We start from the raw sequence: 16,543 nt of genomic DNA on the forward strand, positions 1-16,543 counted from the left end.
TAACACCTGAATCTATATGAAGTTAATCTATTACATATATAATAAAGCAAATAATGGGTTCATTGAGACATTTTATTACTTATAAAATTACTAAAATACCCCTCATAATTATATATGTTAATAACTTTTCATTTAATAAACACGTATTAATTATAAATAATATGAATGTATTAACTAGTTTAACTCATTATTTCATATATTTATTACTAATTCATTATTTAAAACAATTTATAATTATATATATATATATATTACATATATCTCAATATATTTTAAAACTGAACATAATTTTAACACAATTTCAAAAGTTATTATCTTGAGTGAATGTATTAAGTACAAAGACTATTTTTAAGAAAAAAAATAAGACTTAGCCAAGAGTACACATTATTTTTATATGAATGGTACTAGGAATTATTATAAAAACGTATAGTTGTCATCATTATTAAACCAAATGTACACAAATATTATATCGAAAGATATATGTGATATAATGTTGAAATTTGTAAACATATATAAATATAATAAATATCGAACTTTAATGTATAAAAGAAAAACATTTGAGTAAATTTGTGGGGTCATTAATCTTATGACACATTCTCCTCGAAAATTATTAATCACACAATACGAAGATTTCAGGGTGACAAATACAAATTATTTTTATGCGAACGTTAAAGAAATTATTATAAGAAAGTATAGTTGTCATCGTACGACTAAAACCAAACGAACAAATATTATATCGAACAATATATATGATATAATGCTAAAAATTTTAAACGTATTTATATATAACAAATATCGAATTCTCATGTATATAAGAAAACAATTAAGCAAATTTGTAGGGTTATTAATCGTATGATACAAAATACTCGGAAATTATTAATCTCACAATACATATTTTTGTCAAGATAAATAATCACATCACACAATTTATTCGTATTTTGAACAAACTCGTGCCTTGCAAGAGTTAGAAGACCTAATTTTTGTTAATAAGGGAAATTTATGCTATTGGGTGCATCAATATTATGTTTGAAAGAACTCGGAATCTCGTCTGGATTGTCACGTAAATGATATTATATAATAGTACTCCATTACTTGCTTGCCGTTAACGAAGTGATCATTCTAATACTTTTCAATTTTAGAAAAAGTTTATTTCAAAGATTTATTTTTGGAGAAGTTGGTTATTTGTCATGTCTGGGAGAGGTAATCGGTTCTGATTTTCATTTTAAATTGTTTAAAATTCATTTGGTAGGTTAGAATTCCACTTATTTGGATAAATCGTTTTGCTAGAAATTTGTAATTTAAAAGGGAGCTTAAGCCATTATCAAATAAAAATTCATAATTTTGCAGAACATAGAACATAATAAATTATTGCAAATTATTTTGATCCCTGTGATATTCTATGACCCATCAAAGACCGACATCATAGAAGTTGTGCAAAAATTATGCATAAACGGACATAGAATAAAAAAAAAGTTACGGAGAATCCAAGAGTTCCTATATATGCAAATCACCAATTCACCATTAACCGAACATTTATAGACACACTTTTGCAAGACACAACTTTTCACATCTATCAGTTGACTGATTTAATATATGCATGCACTATCTTAACGCAAATCATTAGGTTTTACAAAGATGATTTTTACTTTAAACTTTAAAGCATATGTTCTGTACTAAACACACTCGTGATGCGAGTAATTTTTATCATCTATGAGTAAAACTTTAGATTAAATTTATCTACGGTGTAAAATGAAATAACCTGCAGGTGCTCAGTAGATCAAGATTCATTTTTTTATCAATAGAGATTTTTCCGGGACTTATTAACCAGTGGCACCAAAAGAAAAGTAATTACTGCATCTGTACCATTAAATTGAATACGTTCATGCACGTATTTTGAGACTTCTATAAAATATAGTTTTATAATGTTTATTTTAATTTTTTTTGAATAAAAGTTTAAATATAAAGTTTTATTCAGGAAAAAAATTAAAAAAAATATATTATGAAATTATATTTTAAATGGGTATTGAAAATCGTGCCGAAAAGTAACGTATAGAATTCAATAGGACGGAGGGAGTAATAGATAAGCTGGGATATTCAAAATGTGATTTCAAAAATAAAATCACTTAAAATAATGAAACAATTCAATAAATTATTAAAATTGGGAAAATAACTAAAATATTTTATGTTTAAGTGTAATTAGCTCAAAAAATTAGGTTTGAGAAAGAATGATTGATTTCAAATACATAAGTTGGGCCCGTAAGAGTTGATTTAGTTGGTTAAAGAGGGTATAACTATTATCCTCTTGGTATCACACGGGAGGGAAAATTATAATTATGCCTCCTGAGCCAGAGTTTGTCGCTTAAATGTAGTATACAATGATTCACGTAATTTGCAGGTTATTGCGTGAACTCGTAAGGTTTATCCAGTTCGCAGTCGAAGGGTAGCTGCTGAGGTTAAATACGATAAAAAATACATAAATTGGATAAATATTCCAGAAAGGTGATAATGATATTTAGTCTTCATTATGCAGAACAATTAGTAACAACCACAATGTTACTACAAATTCATTTTGTTCACAAAACCGAATTTTTTATTAACATATTAATTTAAACTAATTATATGATTGCACCGTAAACATATAAGGGTACGTTCACGTAAATAAAAATAGAGGATACGAGAACGAGGTTTATAAAATAAGAATGAAATTAAAATTCTAGGACTATTATGAGTTTAATTAATCTCTAAAGGGAATGAGGAATTATTAATTCAAATTTTATCACTTAAATTTAAAATTTTCATTTCCATTAATAGGGAACATTAATAATGAACAAACTCCCCTGTAGCTTAGACTCGGAATAAGACAACCTAGTGTAGAAATAAGCCCGGAAACACCAAAACAATGTAGAAGGTAACGTGATCACAGGTTGAATGTGAATATGAAAGTAGTTTCGCCCACTGATTTTGGTGCCCCATATGTTGGGCGTACATGAAAATCAAGAGCTATGTGGGTATAGATATACAAGCTAGGGAGATGGTTCAGTTTGTCCTATCGTAAAGGCAATAACATGGAGAGTGACCCTCAAGTCCGGAATCAATGTATATCCATGCAAGGGGATTTTTTCAGATATATTTATGATCTAGGATGAGTTTATTTATTCTTTTTCCAATTCTTTGATAGTACACTTGTAGTTCACCTGCTAATTTCATGCAATAACTTTTAGCTTCCATTCACATGCGTCCCGCCTCAATATGCCCAAAAGCCCGTCCCGGCTTTTAAGCGCCTCAATATGCCCAAAAAGCCCTTCCCCGTGGTTTTAAAAGGATTTTAAAAATGCCGGTTTTTTTGAAAACAGATCATACCGGATCGGGCCCTACTTCGTAGTTTAAATACCCGAGAATATAATATCGTGATATATCAGATAGAGTAGTTTAAACACCAAAATAAATATATACCTTAGTTGCTTTTAATATTATAATATAATATTTTAAAAATCATAAAAAATATTGTATATTTGTAAATTTTATATAAAAAATTGGTTTTTTAATCGGGTCTTTTAAAAAACCCGGGTTATTATTCGGATCGAACCGGACTATTATCCGGATCATAACACTTTAGCCGTGTGTTACTTTTACACTTAAAAATATATCATTTGCAAAATTAATTTTAATTTATTTGTACTAAAACCTATATTTTGATATAACAGAATTTAATAGGATATAGTGATAATAAATTTGTTTTTTTTAATAAATATAATGATATAATGAAAATTATAAATTTCATCAAATTAAGATAAAAAATTATATCAAATGTAATTTTCACACCATATTCGTTTGATGTAATTTTTACATTAAAATTAATTTTACACCACAATTTACACGCATTATAATGTTGGATAGAGACAAGAGTTCTGACCTCAGGGGGAGAAGAAGGTAAATTAACCAGCACTAGCAATGTTGCCCGTATTTCGCATATAAAAATATGTAAATAATAATTTTTCATAAATTTGAAAAATTATATTTTTTTTAAAAAATGTATGATATTGTAAAAAAATAGAAAAATTATTATAAAATGTAAAGTGTGTTGTTTAACAATTATTTACCGAAAATATAAAGTTTTGTAACTGTATCTTCTTTTGTAAGTTATAAAAGGCTTATATTTAGGCAAACATATTTATGTTTGTTAAAATAACAAAATCAGAAGTAACAAAATCGGTGTTACTTTTTTTAAAATTTTTAAATCTTATCAAACAATTGTGTAAGAACTATTAAATATACAAAATGCTTAATTTTTTATTATTATTTAGTAAAATGAAATTTGTGTCATGATTAATCCTAAAGTAAACCGTTGACTTTATAAAGATTTATTGTAAAAACGATACGGTAAAATATGTGCTTTTATAATATTATCCATTGTTTGATATTATTTTCATTAATTTATAAAGTTCATTTCTTAAAAAAAATATGAAAATTATAATTTGATGGATGTAAAATTTTAAAGAAAACAACATTATTAAAAACTATCTATAAATATTATATTAGACACATAATGTTAATTTAGCTTTCTGCATGTAACAAATATGTTTGTTATGTTTAATACCTAATGTATTTAGTATTTAATATTAAAAGCTTCATAATAATATTTAATAATTATGTACCGTTCATTTAGTTATTTAAGTTTTTTTATTTGAAATAAGATTCAAATATTCTTTTTAAAATATAATTTTCACACACTTGTAAGTTCGCTGCAACCAAATATAGAATATATGTTAGTGTCCTCCTTTCATTATAAAAATATAATTACATGAAAATATTTTTATTGCAACTATAGTAATATGAAAGTTTTTATTATTTTTAAAAAAATATATAATCTAATGATCAATTATTTAGTTAATAGTAACATTTTTTATTAAGTAACTCAAAATTTCACTTCAACGGTGATTTTGTTTTATTTTTATCAAGAATAACATATGACCGATATAATTGTTTCAAAATGCTTAATCTCTTAGTATTTTTTTATAATCATATCCTTTTCATAATTTTATATTTATAAGAAATTACTATAAAAAATTACATTTAATAATTTGAATAAAGACCACATAATGTTCTTATAAGTGTGCCATGATCATGTATCTTTTGATAGTTGTTAAATGTTAAAAAAAATAGAAATAAAGTAAAGAAATATGTAAAAAATGTTAGGTTAATTTCTCAGGAAAACGAAAAATATGCCAACTCAGTGTAAAATTTGTTAGTTTACATTCAAATTATTATCTGTATTATCATGTTATTCTTAATATATTATTGTATATTACATAAAATATATTGAAACATATTTGTTTTTAAATATTTTTATATTTTTAGTGTCAGTAGCTGTTATGATTTGTACATAATATAAAATATTAGTTGAAGTGGATTACTACTATTTAATAATTTTTTAAATTTCAAAAATTATAATAAAATGAAAATATATTTTTTAACATGGTTCAAAATTAAAAAAACAACTGAATGTCTTATTGCTGATATGATTGTATAGGTTAAAATTTATTTGTTGTATGAACATAAAATGTAAAGTCTAAAAATATTTTAATAATCTAAATAATGTTTCAAAAAAATTTCAATTCCTTGCTTATGTTAATCTCCAGTTTTTAATGTAGACATTTAATTGTATGGTATAATAAATAAATAAAGACAAAAATTATTCAAATTTTTTTTCTTTTTTTATGAATATGATTTTTATATTTGTCTAACGCGGAAAAATGAACATTGATTGATTTAAAGTTAGTTATTTTTATATAAATTTGAGTCGAATCCCATAGACTGGATTACGTTTGGTTCAAAATCTTAGTTTGAAATAAGGAATCGGGTTGAGCTGGGGTTGAGGAATCATTCATGATATGTTTGGTTCAGAATGAAATTTGTTTAACTTAAATATTTTTGATTCATTGATTGAATAAAAGTTTTATATATTACATATGTCGAATTTAAGTTATATACAACTTACAAAAAAAAATATAAGTGATTAATAAATTAAAATTTTAATTTAAGTTGGATGAATTAAAACTAGCTATTCTATTGAACGACTCAGTTGCAAATCTACAAATTACTACTTAGAATATGTGTAATAAACTAAAAAAAAATGTGTTCCCGCAAGAGTTGACTCAGTTGGTTAAAAAGGAGATAACTATTCTCTTGGTCACAGGTTCGAATCCTACGGGAGGAGAATTTATGATTATGTCTCATGAGTCAGAGCATGTCGCTGTGGGTTATCTACGATAAAAAATATATGTGTAATAAACTAACACCTCATGTCAGGTGAGAATATTAACACTTAGTACAAATAAGCCTTTTTAATATAATCAATACATAAACATGCAATGATTAACTCAAAATAAGCCTTTGCAGAAGTGCGAAACCCTGCGTACTATCAGGACAAAAGAACAAAATAGAAATCAATGCAGAAATTGACCCATGATCAGTACAATTCTCTTCCTTCAGGTTTTATTATTAGAAGAATTGAAGAGGGAGTGGTATTTATATGAAAACTTTACTTTTTTCAAATATATAATATAATATATATAAATATTGTTTACACTTTGCATGCATCTCAAAATACAATTGTTATGCATCTAATATCATCTGCTTAAAGTTATTTAACTTACCAATCCAGTCCATCCTATAAAATGTATATCCATTTACATTTAGTTATGCAAAATCCATATACCACCTTAGGAATGAACATATGTCTTTATGTAACGGGATACAATTAGACATCTCAACATGCCTGTTAGGTCCCGAATTATTGTAGAAGGGGGGTTAAATATGATAATCACTAAATTAAGAAATTCTTTCAAATCCTTTGCGGATATAAAATTTAGTGGTCGGTTACTGGTTTTGTGTTCTTGAGGTGAATATTGTTTAAAATAATAAAACGAGGAACACAAGATATTCGGGGATGTATATATTCATATATAAACCCTCGGGGGTGTTGCTACACTCTGATAAATAAATTAACCGGTTACAATCTAAGAAAAACAAAGTTCCTAGCTTCCACAAAGATCAACAAATTAAATCCTATACAATGATCTAATTTTTATTTGTGTAAGGATTTAATTACCGGGTAACGATTATAATGCCCATATGAATATAAAAGAGTTAAATCAGACATTATAACGTTACTCCGGAGAGAAGATTAACAGATATAGATCTGAGTGTGTATCTCCTCTGTTTTTTTTCCTTCTATTTTCACAAGCTCTTTGGGAGAGAAGATAAATAGAATAATCTGAATTGCTGAATCCTTCTGCTGCTGAGTGTAGTCTTTTATATCAATTAAACTTGTGGCTGAGGAGTAAGTGGTCACCGAGATTATTCTTTCGTAACCTCCGACTAAGGAGGGAATCTTCTAACCTTCGACTAGTAAATTACTAGTACATTTTATTAAACAAAACTCAACTGGCGACTAATATAACCAACCTGCGACCATCAATTGGTAGTAGTACTTAAACTTTATTTACTCAAAAGCTAACTGGTGACCCTGGTTTACGAGTACATAACCTGCGACTAATAAAAGAATTAAAACAACCTGCGACTAACAAAAGAATTAAAACAACCTGCGACTAACAAAGGTTTCCCCTTTTTCCATTTTTTATTTTCTTTTTCTTTTTCTTTTCTTTTTATATTTTCTTTTTCTTTTTTCTTTTCTTTTATTTTTTTTCATTTTCTTTTTATTTAAGTTTAAATTGTAACTAAATTGATTTATAAAATAAACTTAAATATAACTTATATAAATAAACTAATTTAGATTTATAAAATAAACTTATTTAAAGTTTATAAAATAAATCATTTTAAGTTTATTAAATAAATTATATTAAAGTCCACTACATAAAATTATTTAATTTAACAATTAAACTTTGAGTTTCGCCAATCCCTCGAGCAGTTTAGTTGTATACCCCACACAACTTTTCTCGTACTTTAACAGATAAACGTTCAATCCAAGTATGTTCCTCAACTTAACAATTCTTCTAAAAATAATACCCAGATTCCTTTCACGAGCTGTTGACGCCTAGTGCAACTGGTCTGGTTCATAAACGACTAACCCCGATTCAGGTCTTTGTATTATAGCCTTGATTACATTGTTAAGCTTGCAACAACTTTATCGCTTCGAACACTGACTGTCAATAAACAACTGTACTTTCACTGGAATCCTTTCTAGTACTTTAGACAACGTCTTCATTGATACTACAATCTTGAATACTTCATTCACTGTTCTTCACCGACGCTTGAACATACAAATCAACTCCCGTCAGTGAGTATAACTTCAAGACTGTAGCTGTCTTCTTTAACCTCTGTCTATACCTTATCTTCAATTCTTCAGATTCTTATGCTTCGAACACGGTCTATCTTCAATCAATGCTAATACACTGAAATCTTCTGGTAACACTTATACAATGAATCTTCATCATTTCTGAAACCCTGAAATCATTTAACCTTTATTCTTCACTGAGGCATGATCATATTAATGAACTTCTTTCAGTGACCTGTAAACAGACTTCAAGCTTTCTTCTAATCTTTTGATTCTTTGTATTTGCCTAGTCTTCATTTCTTCTGATTTCTTGTGTAGTCATTGTATTATTAACCTTTCATGTTCTAGTGTTGTTCTCATATTGAGTTATCACATAACTGTTCATACAACTACGCAGTCTCACCAATAATCCCCCCTATTTGATTGTTAAACCTAACAAACAAATTAAATAGAGAGGATAACTGAACTAACAACTTGAAAAAGTAAAGTACCGGGACTTGTAAATAATGCTATTAGTTTTCTGGATCAAATACCGCATTTCCAGATTTCTTGAGTAACTGAAATGAAAGATACTTGTTCCTCTAGCACTAAACTGATATTCAAGTAGTTTCATCTTCATTTTCTTGGTTCTTCAAATATCTGTCGGATAACATTTATCAGTCTTGAAGTAATCATCAACAGCTTCTTTTGTACAACCATATTTCCTGTTGAGAAGCACATATCTCTCTTGCTTCTCCCCCTATGAGAATTAACTGCTTAAAGAAGATCACCTTCATTTACCAACTCTCCGGTACAATAGGATCCACAGATAAAAATCAATGGTACTCCCTTTTTGAAAAACAGCTTCTCCCCTTATGAAGAATAGTGATGAACCAAACCACTTCTTCTGATCACTTGGAAATCACCTTCGTGTTTACCACATCTCCCGTACAATAGGATTCATAGTTTTAAACAACAATGGTGTAGCGTGGTATACATGTGCTTTACCTTTTTCCTCTCCTCCTACCTAGAGATGCACAAAAGGCCCACCAGGCCGGGCTTTGGTCGGGCCTTAAAAAGCCCGGGCTTTGACCGTGGCGGGCTTTTCCAGGCTTTGACTTTGACTGGGCCAGGCCGGGCTGGGCTTTCCGAAAATGTCAGAGCTCGTTTGGGCCCTCAAGGCGGGCCTAACCGGACTTTTTTTCGAGCCAAATTGGATCGGGCCGAGCTTTTTTCAAATTTAAATCGGATCTAGTTTTATTAGAGATTCCGAAGACTACATATGTTAGCAACTAGATCATCGTAAAAATGTATTAGTTTACATGTAATATTTTATGAAAACATTACTTCGTTGAAAATATTTAAGTTCGACAAAAAATAAACATGTTTATAGAATAATATGTTTTATAATTGTTATCCAAATATATATAGTGTACTTAATATATCTTCTTTCATCATGTATGCAATGAAGTATATAAATAGTATTATTAATCACAAATGTATGTGTGTGTTTAAAGTATTATTTATATTTATAGTAAATGCGAATTCATAAGTATATAAGAAAATATATTAGAATAATCAAATTTTAACCGGGCTTTTTATGGCTTTTAATCGGGCCGGGCCGGGCCGAAGCCCGGGCTTTTAACCGGGCCGGGCCGGGCTTTGCCTAAAAATATAGGGACTGTAGAGGCCCTAAGCCCGGGCCGGGCTTCAACCGGTCCGGGCGTGACCGGGCATTGACCGGATTGGATCGGGCCGGGCCAGATTTTCGGGTTCGGGTTTTTTTTGCATCTCTACTCCTACCTGCTATCTCTCCCCTTTAGTTGAGGAATCCTCCAAACTATTATTTAAGCTTTTATCTCCCCCTTAGAGAAGGAATGTTTGCTGTTGTCTGAAGGAGTTCTCATATTTTACTTGCTTGGAAATGAAATAACAAGTCAAAGTCTGATCAACCATGTCCCTTTAAATGCTGCAAGAATGACTTCACTGTTGATCATCATGTTCACCAATCTTCCCAACTCCTTATACCTCCCAAATGTGAGATCACCAATTGTTACCAATTGTTAGCTCCCAACTGGTTAGGTCCCGAAGTATTCTAATCTAATATGTAAATGTTAGGTCTCTAAGAGTTAGGTTCCAATCATAAACAGATTCGAGACCCGAAGTATCAAGAACCATGTTTAGGGATATAGAATGGGATATGATGTTTCTTTTTCTTCCTCACTGTGAGTGTATGATTCTGTTTCGTGTACCTCACATGTGTTTCACTCTTCTCTCCACTCGTGTTTACACTCATTCTCACAAGTGTATCACTCTTCTCATAGCTCCAAAATTCAGCTGTACCTGCAAGGAAAATCACCTTAGCCATCCTTAAGGAGGTCACATGTGGTGCAATGGGAGTTCGCAAATCCCCATCCTCGTTAGACTCGTCAGATGAATCTGAGTCATAATCTACAAGTTGCTAGTTTCCCTTTTAGGGTTCCAGATTTGAACTCTGGGAAGGTAAATAATGATCCAAAGAATTTAGCATAAAGATCAAAGTTCCCTTCTTATGTATGTGAAGACATTTCCTTGTGACTCATCAGGTAATATCTGAATCATTGTCAACAAGTTGTCGATCTGCACGTATGTCAGATCCACTACCCGCAGATGCATCCAGGGGATTTAAGCCTGGGGAGGTAGACAATGACCACTGACATATGGATATTGGATAAGTATCATCTCCTAACACCTGTAAAGATAATTGGTCCATTAAAGAACCTTGAACAATCAAAACTAACTGTAAAATGGTCGAAACTCTTCTTTCCGTGAACTCTTCCTTTGTGTGTAACCTTTTCTTGTGCATCAAAAATTATTTATGTTGGAGTTGGTGACACTATATCGGATACCCTGGTCGAGAGGAGAATTTCAATAGACGCACCCTGTTGAGAGGATGAATCTAGTAACTTTTTTTGTGCCTTTTCAGCCATTACGTCTTTTTGAGAAGATGTATGGGGTCTAGCAGTTGCCTCGGTTTAAATGCTACTCATCTTTGTAGGAGACAGAGCTGCTGGGTTGACTTCGAAACCTTCCTTATGTGGTGCTCTAAAACACTTTCTCCCTCTCATTCATTCATATTTCATTTTAGTGGTACGAGAGTGTTGGTTGGTTCTGCTTTTGTGTTTGTCTTTACAGTCTGGGATAGAAGTTGTGGGTTTTCAACCTCATGACTATCAAGTAAAAGAAGGCCATTGAAGGCTGAACCTGTATCACAGAACATATGGCAATATAGAGATAAAATGCACTTAAGATCTATAATGAATGAATATTATGCATTTAATCTTTTGAGAGACATGATGTAGAATAGTGATTTCAAAAAGATTTTCATGAAATAAGCAATCACCAATGTAGAAAGAAGTTTGATTATTCTCTTAAAACTGTTCGAGTGCACGAGTCTGTTTTATGCCTAAAGAGATAAATGATTTGATAAGACACAGACTGATGACCTAGCAGTACTAAGAAGAGAAATAAAGAATGTGTCTTTTAATATGAATGAGTTTTTGTAAAAGCATTGATCACTTAGGGTAAAGTCTAAGCAATTCTCATTCATGTCAAAAGCTCTATAATCTATCTTTATAAAATTATTACCAACAATATTGTTTATTGATAAATACTCTTAATAAGAATGACTATGCTGCTGATTTTAAATTATAGTGAATCTTTCAGATATAGCAAAGCATATAAATTCACTAGAACTTAAAATCTCACAATTATCTGTAACAAAATATTAACAATATATCAGTTTCTGATATTTGTCAAGTACTTTAGATACCAATAATTATGTTGCACCTTATTTTAATATAATTTAAATCATGAAACTGATTTGACATGGAATTGTCTAACATCATAATTCAAATATATTATAATAAGATATCAATAAATTAAATACCAACTATCTATTGAATAGACATTAGCATTCAATTTCATATAATATACAATTGTTAACTCCTAACAACTGTAATATCTCAAACAATACCGGTTCGATAAATAAAGCAACATTAACCAATATTATCTTGTTTGCAATCATAGAAAAACATATTAAGTTCCATATACTTTGATCCATTGAGTATTGCAACTGTTATCAAAGTGTTTAGGAATTTGCAAATAAGTATCAAAATTATTCTAAGTTGACAACATATGGTTATTTCTAATAAATCATTATCCACATTGTCCATAGTTGTACTTAAGAAAGATTTTTACACTATTTATATTAGTATAAGTGATTGAAAATAAACATTGATTACTTAGAGGAGTTCTAAGTAATGTCACAAATATTAATACTTCACAATTAGTTCATAGTTAAACTCTTAACTAAGTATCATTAACTGATATAAGTCAAGAATTAGTACACAACTAATCATGCTATAATCATGATTCTGATTTCAGTGAATTCTTGAGATGTAAACATTGCTAAATTCGCTAAAACCAAAATCTCATAATTAACTTATAACACATAAGTTACAATCAATATACTAGATATCGTTGTTGACAGATTTAGTTATAATCAATCATGCTTCTTATTTATTTTAAGTTTGTTTGAGATATGAAGCAAGTAAAATCACTGAATTACTTCAATTTCCATAACCCCAACTACCCAAAATAAATAATAAATTAATTAATACTAAATATCTATGAGTTAGATACTAGCACTTAAATATTTATTATTATCCTTGAATAATCACCAAAAGGATATATGATTTATATACATGGCAATCACTCTCTGGTTAATTAGTAATTTTAGAAATACTTTCTAAGCTAATAACCTAGAGAATACTTCAACTTACAATATTAGTGATTTTAGAAATAAACATTGATTACTTAGACCAAAAATTCTAAATAATATCACTAATACTAAAAGTATCACAATTATTCGTACAAGATACAAATAACTATGCTGCATATTATTTTAATATAATTTAAATTATGAGACTGATATGAAATGGAATAGTCTACAATCATAATTTAAATCAATTAAAATAATATTCAAATTTAATGCTATAATACTTAACTACCACAAATGTTTATGACATTGTAATCATGATAATCAAGGTAGTAGCACTAAGTACGAGGTACTGGATTACTGATAAATTCACAAGTCCTTTAAATATTGAAGATTTAATACTTGTGAACTTATATTAAAAATTCCTTACATATGGGATTTCCAACTAATATGCAATGAATGATATCCCACACTTACAAACCAGCCTTGAAAGATTAACTTTAACAAGTGATTTAATAAGTGTTTCTTCAAGTGACTCTCTGACTAAAAGACATGCTTTCGAAATAAATGATACCTGGTGTAAAGGTACCTTGTCATAGAGTGTTCCACAGAGTTGTTAGATTTGAGGTTGTTTTTTTATCATAACATGAAATCAATTTTCTTCCACGAAGTTGACAGCTTCCCGAGATGCTTCTCCTGTCACTTAAGTTGACAGTTTCAGAGATGCTTCTCCTGTCTTTCTTACAACCTGCGTAATCTATATCTATATATACAAACATGTTAAGCACAATATATTTAGGGTACTTTACTCCAAGAGTTGATAGTACCTTAAGATATCTAATAATCTTGTTAATAACTATACAATTAGATTCTCTAGGATCCACTTGGAACCTTGCACTTTGGCATCTTGAGAACATTACGTGTTGTCTATTAGAATTTGAGTAGAAGAACGAGCTTGTCATACCTCTATAGCTTGTCATTGTTACCTGAGTTGCATTGATCAAGATTAAGTGGTTCATGTTGGTAAGTAGTCTTGGCATGCTCAGAATCTTCCAAATTTTACATCTTCAAAATATCTCTAACTTACTTGTATTGTTATCATTCTTTTGGTTTACTTGAGCTTCTAAAAGAAATATTATTTTGGCTTGCTTGAGCTCCTTGTTAAGTGGCATTTATGTCCACTTAGAATGCTCTATAAAGGCTTGATTTGATGTTTTGTACTCGAGTTATTTGTGTATTTGATGTGTTTTGTAGTGTTTTTGCATTTCAGGCATAAATAAAAGACTTAGGAGATTTAGCATTGTTTTGGTGCTAAATTGGTGTTAGGATTGTGTTCAAGAAGATTGCTCGTGAAAAGGCCAACTCAAACCAGCAAGAAATTAAAAGTAGAAGTTTTTCCAGAATGTCGGCGCGCCCGCGCTGTGCTAGCGCGCGCCCGCGCCAGGTTTGTAGAGAGTTAGTACGTCTTTTCAAAACAAGACGTACTAGAGCTTAAGGAGAAGGCGTAAGAAGACTGTATAGCACAATATAACCAAGGCAAAAAGGATCTAGTTTATTCTTGTGATTCTTTATTTTAAGTTATAATCTTGGATGCTAGTTTTCTTATTTGTTGAACCTATACGAGTAACGTATTTGGTTTTATTATTTATTTTTATAAAGACTTCATTTATTATACCATGCTTTCATCGGAACCCGCGTTGATGTTGAGTCCGATTATGGGCTAATCGTTATCGTGGGGTTCTAACAGATTTACTTATGGATTTCTTTAGCTAATTTGTTTCGATGCCTTAGTATGTGGTGATTGTATGATATCCTAGTATTGGTTGTGCTTATTCGTCTTATGAGCGTCGCGATCTTATTAGATAGTGTGTTAATCTCTAATGAAGCGAAAGTGAGTTTAGGGGTTTAGAACTTACCATGCTAGCATAGGTTCATGTATTTGATATGCATGATTCATAGGTAATTTTAACCATCTTACTTTCCCTATATAATCACTATAGGTAACTTACGCATTAAACCATTATGTTGTCAAATTCTACAGACATATAGGGTCTCAATATAATTGGTGTCTATTCAACTTCTATCTCTTTCGTGGATGTCTGGTAGTAGGGCATTCGTACAACGAAAGTTGACGTTTACTAGTTTTGTGTCATCACCATTACATGCTAAGGTAAAGAACGAAAAGGCTATTGAATGAAGTATTTAATGAAGTTAGAATCCCATGTTTGTGTAATATAGTAATCAATCTCTTTTAATCTCTTAGTTAATGTTTTTTAGTATAATCTCTTAGTTAAGCATAGTTATAAACAATCTCAAATTGTTATCATCTTAGCATTGAATAATAACCATAACATTGTTTCATAAGTACATTGATTAAAATTAACCTAAACCAGTCTCTGTGGGAACGAACTAGAATTAATTCTATATTACTTGCGATCGCGTATACTTGCATGAATATTAGCTCGTGTTTTCGTCATAACGAGTTTTTGGCGCCGTTGCCGGGGACTCGGTGTTAATTTTTAGTTTATATGCTTGACATCAGTGTTCGTTAAAGGTCATTGACTCGGATATTTTACTTACTTGTTGTTTGTTGCTTTTTCAGGTACTCTAGAGAGTGTGTACGCTAACGTTATCTCAACTTCGAAAGGGAACACTGGAAAAAGCTGAGGAGAAAGTTGAAGAAGAGATCTTAGTTGAGAAAGAAAAAGAAGCTCTTGTTGCAATGGGTGAACCGGAAGTGAATACAAAGGCTTTGATGGACTATTCTCAACCAAAGATCAATGATATTCAGTCTAGCATTGTCCGACCAGCCATCATGACTAACACTTTTGAAATTAAAGTTAGTACAATTCAGATGATACATAATTCAGTTCATTTTGGGGGTTCTCCAACGGAAGATCCCAACATGCACATCAGAGATTTCATTGAGATCTGCGACACTTTCAAATTCAACAATGTTACTGAAGATGCTATTAAGCTAAGGTTTTCCCGTTTTCTCTAAGGGATAAGGCTAAGAGCTGGTTACATTCTCTACCACCAGTCTCTATCACCAAATGAGAAGAACTTGCTCAAAAGTTCCTTACTAAGTTCTTTCCTATGGCGAAGACAGCTGCAATCAGGAATGCTCTTACTCAGTTTGCACAACAGTCTAGAGAGTCTTTGTGTGAGGCTTGGGAGCGGTATAAAGAGATACTTAGAAAGTGTCCTCACCATGGGATGCCTGACTGGATGATCATTAACTGCTTCTATAATGGTTTGGGTGCTACTTCTAGACCCATGCTTGATGCAGCATCAGGAGCCTTGTGGGCTAAAAGCTACGATGAAGCTTATGAATTGATTGAACTGATGGCTGTTAATGAATACCATATTCCTCTCAGAGACTAACTCAAGGCAAGGTAGAAGGAATTCTGGAGGTAGATGCATCTACTGCTATAGCTGCTCAGCTTAAAGCTTTGACGATGAAGGTGGATTTTTTGGCTAATTATGGAGTTAATCAGATTACTAGTGTC

The 16,543-nt window shown here is 30.5% G+C and overlaps 1 non-coding gene across 1 annotated transcript; it reads right to left on the reverse strand.

Moving 5' to 3' along the window:
- Positions 1 to 16,145: 16,145 nt before the first annotated feature.
- Positions 16,146 to 16,252, reverse strand: LOC141723128 (small nucleolar RNA R71). The gene has a single exon (XR_012576119.1). It is a non-coding gene; the product is annotated as a small nucleolar RNA R71 (small nucleolar RNA).
- Positions 16,253 to 16,543: the final 291 nt, after the last annotated feature.

This window comes from Apium graveolens, chromosome 4, assembly GCF_009905375.1.
Source record: "Apium graveolens cultivar Ventura chromosome 4, ASM990537v1, whole genome shotgun sequence".
Taxonomy (NCBI): Eukaryota; Viridiplantae; Streptophyta; class Magnoliopsida; order Apiales; family Apiaceae; genus Apium; species Apium graveolens.